Source organism: Filicampus tigris, chromosome 7 (genome assembly GCF_054856515.1).
Source record: "Filicampus tigris isolate MCC_2025a chromosome 7, RoL_Ftig_1.0, whole genome shotgun sequence".
Lineage (NCBI taxonomy): Eukaryota > Metazoa > Chordata > Actinopteri > Syngnathiformes > Syngnathidae > Filicampus > Filicampus tigris.
Window position 1 is genome coordinate 4769915 of NC_141223.1, and position 7464 is coordinate 4777378.

The 7464-nt window shown below is 42.0% G+C and overlaps 1 long non-coding RNA gene across 5 annotated transcripts in view; it reads right to left on the reverse strand.

The window, feature by feature from the left end:
• The window catches only part of LOC147144484 (uncharacterized), a 32415-nt gene that overhangs the window by 16491 nt on the left and 8460 nt on the right, over positions 1-7464 (reverse strand). For 4 of the 5 annotated variants that reach the window (XR_015087368.1, XR_015087367.1, XR_015087370.1 and 1 more), the window contains one exon: positions 1544-1765. The exons of the other annotated variant lie outside the window; for it this stretch is intronic. This is a non-coding gene — a long non-coding RNA (uncharacterized LOC147144484). The remainder of the gene's footprint in view (positions 1-1543; positions 1766-7464) is intronic. 5 annotated transcript variants of the gene reach the window in all.

Here is a 7464-nt window from a genome sequence, read left to right on the forward strand (position 1 = left end):
GACAGATTTTTTTGGGGGACTTGTGCAGCTTGTGTGCTGCATTGCATCGAAAGCAGTAACTACGAGAGGCTGAGCCAAGCTGCATTCAGAGGTCAGCTGGGACAACCCGCATTACGTTGCATTTTTGCACGCATACGTATTTTTGTTTTCAACCATTTTCACTGCCGAAGGTGCCCGAGTTCATCGTGAAACATACTGTCTGAGTTATTTTTAGACTTTATCGCCAACAACGTTGGTGTAAGAATATGTCCTATTTGTAAATAGACCGAGTGTCATGTTTGGTCTCAATCATATAAGATTGTCTTTTTCCGTATACGGTACTATAGATCATGTCCACATGGAAGTGTTTGTATCACATCATATTTTGAAGGACAGGAGGACAAAACATCTTAGTGAGACCAAAATCAACAGCAAAAATTTAAATAAGTAAACTCAACACTTGTATGTGTATAAAAGTCAATTTAAACATGGATGATGAACACTTATAAAATCAAAGTTTACTCGATTAATGTGTTCTTGTCAACCAATGGAAAAGACGCAGTGAAGTGTCAAAAGGTCTGTTGAGATATGAATGAAAATTATAAGCCTTTTCAGTTTGGGTCAAGTAAAGCTTGTACAGCAGTCTAAAAGATTGTGTTCATATAAACAATTGCATCCATCCATTTGTTTTCTACAGCACTTGTCCTCATTAAGGACACGGACGGGTAAGCAGGAGTCTATTGCTATGCACAACTGATCGGCAGTAGACAAATTCACACTCACATTCACACAATTCTTAAACAGTTCTTAAAATAACATAAAATACTTGCTAAAATACATGCCTTGGGAATGTGAAAGAAAGCTTGGAGTACCCAGAGATAGGGCTGTGCAATTAATCGGAATTCAATAAATGCACTCCACGATTACAAAATCGGCATAATCGTAAAAAAAAAAACCGATTATTAATATGCATTTATAACCAACGCACTATGTTTGTTTACACAAGGAAATCATACTTGAATTTATGTGCACCTTTTTTTCATTGTATAATAAAAACAAATTTTAGAAATTCAGTTTGGTCCAAAAGGAACTTGCATAATTATAGCGTTTGAAAGAAATGTATTTGTCTTTATATTTTTTACGTGTAAACATTGTCTTGTTTTGTACCAAAAAAAATAAAAGATCCTTTGACTAATCGTGATTTCAATTATTACCCAAATTGTCGTGTTTAATATTGTTTTCAATAATCGAGCAGCCCTACCCTGAGAGAACACACGAGCACCGGGACAACACACAACTCAAGGGGGCCCGAGCCGAGATCCGATCTGTGAGGTGGACTTGCTAACCACTAATCCTAATCCCAGGTGCTGTCCTTAACCATTCGAAACAACATGACACTTCGAACATTTATATAATGTGCCCGTCTTAATTAATCCATCTCCCGCAACATAAAATCCCTGCACACATGCTCATCAAATATTTCACCATGAATCCGCACTCAAGTCTGCAACTTAAAGAGTTTACACGTGCAAAACTTTGTCTCTCAATTTTGAACTGGACTCACCTTTTTTTTTTTTTTTTTATTTTTTTTTTTTTAAATTGCATCCTGTTCCTCGCCAACCGTCAGATGGGACGGCCAGAGCGATTCGAAAAGATGTGGGGAGAGAAACGATGGCGGCGCCCCAGAAGAGTCATGGCGAGAAGATACTCGTACGGGGACGGATCTGAAGATGAGGCTGAGACGGGGGCCACTCAGGACGTTCTCTGAAATGTGCTCACTCACCGGCTGGCGCAGAGAGAGAGAGAAAGAGAGGGAGGGAGAGAAAAGAGAGCAGGCCTAAGTGTTGGGTGATAGGAAGGTTAATCAGACTATGTGTTGGGGGGGAAGGGGGGGTGTGAGGGGGCTCACATCCAGGAAGATGACGTTGGGAGTGGTTGAGAAAGGGTTACGACCTCTGCGCGCGTTTGTGTGTGCGTGCGTGGCGGCGAAGTCGGCCATGTGGCTGTTACTGCAGCATTTCGGCGCCTTGGCCGTCCCAGAAAGAAATCCTCCGCACCCTCCCTCCCTCTCTCTCTCCCCTCTTACTCCCTTTTGCCTCCTGTTACATCCACTCCCCGCAGACCTTTTCTGCCTCGCCGCAAATTCCTCCTTCCCTCCCGCCGTTATTTTCACCCACAGCTCGCTAATATTCTCCTCTCCCCTCCTCTCGCCAGTCCTCTCTGGCTCCGCCTTCCAAGCGTTCCAAGGTCACCCCGTCAAGGAGCAGGTGTGTGCGCACATATGCCGCCGCCACTAGCTATTACAGTGCACATGCTAGGACCTCTCTTTGCAGGGTCATACATGTTTAGTGTATGAGCCACACCGCTGTGGGCATGCGTGGTCATATTTGAATCTTGAAATGTCAACCTTTCGGTAACCACGTGAGACAGAATGGGAAAGAGTGGCATGTCAATGGGCAATGACACTGCATTCATAGTCATATGAAGGTCACTCTGTACTGTGCGGATCCAAACCCGGAGCAACAGTCATTTTGTAATCAATATGAAAACTCGATGCCATCGTGAGCCACCGTCTGCATTATATGCCTTAACGTTGTCAATGAGATCAATTGATTGTGTCACGCAGAAACTAAAAAAAAAAATGTCCATTGATAGTTGATGCAAGCTTGACCTCTAGTCAATGACACATTGAACGTAGCCCTGTGATTGGCTGGCGACCTGGTTGGGGCAAAATATCGTTACATTCGATCACTCATGGTGCAATATCGATACACCAGAATGTAGAGTTGCTGAATAATTGGAGATGTCAGCCTTTTTACGGTCATTTTTAAGTGTTTCTAAGTGTTTTAACAGGATGCTGTAATAATGGTTGATCATAGTATCTGCACTTCCACGTTATTAAAAGTTGTCAGTTTAATTGTGGAGGCTAGCCAAACTCCCTACTTGTCCTTAAGTCTCCCAGCTATGGATGTATAAGTCTTTGGCTCGGACGTTGATGACAACACTTTAGATCGTTAAGCCAGGAAGTGATGAATCCAGCGAAGGAGGTCAGTCTGCACATTGAGGGTGTGGACCGCAATCCGTCACTTGCCACTGCAGGGTTGTGTCGGTGGTTTGGATCAGATTTATGGAAGGTCTCTTTGCGTTGTGTAATCTTGGTGAAGGACTCATTTGATGGGTTCGAATCAAGTAGGTTCCTTTCAGGCGAAGCGTGTGATCCTAGGCAGCTAGAGCTTCAGGGGGTTTGCGGATTCATGATGAATTTGTCTTTGATGTGTTCAAATGAATTAGCGCAGCATTCACCACTGGACTATGATTACCAACGGCTAGTAATCTGTGAGAGATCACCAGGGGTGACCAAAAGTTATTATTTATTTAGTACAAATAATGCATCTTTTTTCATACTGTATCCATGCCAGCGCTATACAGTGTCAGGAAGCACAATTAAATGCTCCTCCGAATATGGGAGAAGGTACAATTAACCAGTGGAGAATGCTCTTCAACTTGTCCTTTACAGCATTGGTCCCCAACCACCGGGCTGCGGACCGGTACCGACTTTGGACCAGGCCGCGGCGGGCGAAAGAAAAAAAAAAACATACAGTACTTCCAGTTTATTTATTATCCAAGGCTGAAAAATATTTTATTTTGAAAAGTGACCGGATTCTCTCCGTTATATCCATCTATGACTGACTCTTAGCACGTCAAGTTGTCTCCGTCGCGTAAGGCTAATATTAAAGGCTAATATTAAACTCACAAGCTAGCAAATGAGTAAAACAAACGGATGTATTTGGAAAGTTTCTTTGCTATGGGGAAAAGGCCCAGTGACAATTCAGCACAACAACGTATGGCCATGAAGAAAAAGAAAGGTGCATTTCACAGACAATACCAGAAGACCTCCTTGGAATATGGATTGACAGCGACAAGTGATTTCCAGGCAGGAAGGAAGCCCGCTCTGCGCAATAATATGTGCAGTTAATGCAGACTTCAAAACTGATTTGTCAACAAATGTAAGTGCCTTGAGAGCATCATACTCGATGGATAACCGCTTCGCTAGGGCTAAAAAGTCATTCAATATTCCCCGCCCCGGACGGTGAATGGTAGGGTATTGACTTGCATGAACCGGTCCGTGGCAGAAAAAAGGTTGGGGACCACTGCTTTACACGGTCACGGGTGAGCTTGGGTTGAATCTGGGCAAGAAGATTTATTTGTCAGAGTAACATTTTTGGAAGTGTAAAACAGGCAATAGCTAACGCATCAACATGCATAACACCAAATGACCACATTCCTGGTTCGATAAATATCAAAGCCTTTTTTACATTTCCTGTCTGTCTGATGTTAATGCGCAAGGCACTCTATTTGCGAAGCGGGGATCTTAATGCAAGAAGCACTTAGCCATTGAGGTAACATTCTTACTTATTGCTTGTCAGTGAATACTGGAACACAGGAATAAACTCATAAACATAAACTCACATTCAAAACATGCTCCATTTGTGCCTCGGTAGTTTTGCTCACATACTGTCACTTCTTGAAAGTTAAGTTAAGAGTGTATTGTTGTTCTGAAGTCTTCACGCTTGATCGGAGAATATACAAATGTGGGAAGGGAACTTCTGTGGCTCAGAGCCGCCACTGAGGCTTCAAGGTTTTTAATGGCACAAATGCAGGAAGAATAGCGGTAAGAGCCGGAAATGATGGCATATTCAGCCGGGAGTTCATTTAGATACAGTGGCTAGCTGCTTGCGCTAGCGGCACATCAGGTAGCTATTTTTGTCTTTGCATTTTTACAATGGTCACCAAAAACACGATGTTTTTATATTTAAAACAAAAAACAGCTCTGGATAAGGCTTATCATAGTTCTAGAATTTAAATTACAGTTCGTTTTTATTTTGTATTGAGTTTTCTTTTTTTTAAATGTTGTTACTTTTCATTCGTTTTCAGGGCGGTTTTGTTTTTTTTCTCCAAAATACTTAGTTTTAGTTAGTTTTAGTATTAGCTAGTTTGTTTGTTTTTTACTTGTGTGCAGGATTTTAAAAAAAAAACACACAAACAAAATTATTTTAAAACGTTTTTATAATACAGGGTACAGTTTAACAGTCCATATGCATGCACCCTAATTAAAATCAAGCTAGGATGCTTTGTTTGCCAAGGTACTACCTTCTAAAGTCGATTAGTGGCTTGAATTCCTGTTGAGATGTATTAAACATGGGTGTACAGTGTACTATATTTTTAAATTAATTAAATTTAAACTGTATTTTTTTTTTTCATGTATGAAGCAAAAAAAAAAAAGGAAAGCACATTTTACCTAGCATTGCCTTTCAGGTTGAGTTGAATAACAAAAGGTGGAGAGCCATTCGAGCCAAACCCACACGCAAACTCGTCTCCAAGGAGCGGCGTTATCTGTCGTCTCTTTTTACTTGGCTGCTGCTTGAAAACGTCACTTCTGCGCAACACACATTAAGAGGAGTACAACTCGCAGACTACTGTTTGAGCTTCTCTTCTTCCGGCTAACGGCCGTGCAGTAATACATTTAAAATCAGAGATAGGAACAGGTGGTTCGACTCAACCGGCTGGTAAACGAGCTCAGTTGAGTAGAAGCACCTGTGGCTCAAGACAAACTATGGCATGGTTTTTACTTTGTGGACCTGGATTTCCCATCGCTGTTTAAAATCAAACACAAAGGCTTGTGTGTTAAATGAATTGTCAAAGAGGAAAACAAAGGACAGTTTCGCCATAATTATAGTTAGTTTGTTTCATAAATGTAAAAGGTACTTTCAGTTAGTTTTCTTAAAAGCATTTTCAATTGGATTTTATGTCATTAACAAAAACATTTATTTTCAATTTTAGTTATTTCGTTAGCAGCAGGACTCTGTCCAACTCCATAACCCTGTGTGACCCTTTCCGGACAGTTTCTAAAATGGCGAGAATGAATAAAAAAGGAGAGTTGACCGCAAGGGCCGACAATTTAAGCAAAGGTGGAAATTGCACTATTTTTTTATTATTTTACTGAAATACGCATCAACTGTGTCTGCCTCATTTGCAAGGAGACGGTTACTTATTTTCCTGTTTTTAAATTTAAATTTAAGTTCAGTTAACATTTATTTTCAACAATGTGCCATGTTTCAAATTAACACTGGCCTGTACTGGTGAATATAAATAGACCTTTTTTTTATTTTTTTTACATATTTCCCTGTTATTGAATTAAAAAGCTACGAAAACATTTAATTACCAGTTGTTATTCATGTTTGAATTGTAATTTGTACTGGTGAATATTGTTACGTATTCCTGTTTTGAATGTTAAAAGTTCAGTGAACATTTAATTGCCATTTAATTTGAAACATGACATATCATGTCATGTTTCAAATGGACCAAAAGACATGCTTAAGAATCTTGAAATTAAAATGTAAAAAAAGTCAAAAACGAAAGGCAGACTGGTTTGCTAAAATGTGCTTGGATTTTTTGGGTGTTCCGTGTAAAAAATAATGTCAGGCCCTCATTTTCACCTCACCAAATCTGGCCCTCTTTGCAAAAAAATCTGTGTTCTATGTGAAATGACGGACCGAAGTCAATCCGACGTTCCTTATTTTTAATGTCCGTTATCTAACTTTGTGTTTCACCTTGGATGTTCTGTTTGGGTTAACCGTGATATTACCACAGATCGAGATGTCTGTCTTGCCATTGAGCAAGGTCAGATGGTGCCGGCGCAAAACAGCGGGAGGGAGCGTGAAGTAAAAGATGCATGGCAGTGAGACTGGGCCAAGAGGATGCAGCAAAGAAGACATTGAGTGGCGGTCTTGTGGCGTGACTGAAGCAAAGCGCTCATCCTGTCCCCAACCCTCGTAAAGTAAGCCTGAGTCAGCCAAATTGTCCTGAATTGCCATATGTGTGTGCGTATGTGGCATTGGTAATCACCTTCACCTCTGCAACACACACCCCAAAGCCCCCCCTCCCCTCCCCTCCTTCTCTCTCTGTCTCATCCCCTCTCTCCCTCTGCAGTACCTCCCGCACTCATTTCTCTCTTTGCCGGCCGTGGAAACGTTCGCTTTCTGCTTCTCTGCTAGGCTGCTCTGCACCAGCATCCCTTTTTTTTTTTTTTTTTTTCTTTTTTTTTTTTTGCGCCTCTTTCTCCCAGGCTGCATCCAGCACTCCTCCAGCCTCTGTGCGGCTTGCTGGCCGGTGCGCTTCCCTGACAGATCCGGCTGCTGCCAGAGTGTCGAGGCTATCTGACACCACAGCGCGTCGCCAAACAGCTTTTGCGCTGGCTTTTTTTTTTTTTTAATTTGCTTGCTGGATCGCCACTGAGACCGCTGACACAAGACAGGAAGAGAGAGAGAGAGAGAGAGAGAGAGATTGTGGGAGAGTGACAGGGGAAGACGGGGACACAAACAGGGGGCGGGGGACGTGTTCTCCAGCCTGGACAGAACTCCTTTCGCGTCCTTCCTGGGACAGGAGTGGGGGGGGGGGAGGGGAGGGAGGGACTGAAAGCAAGAC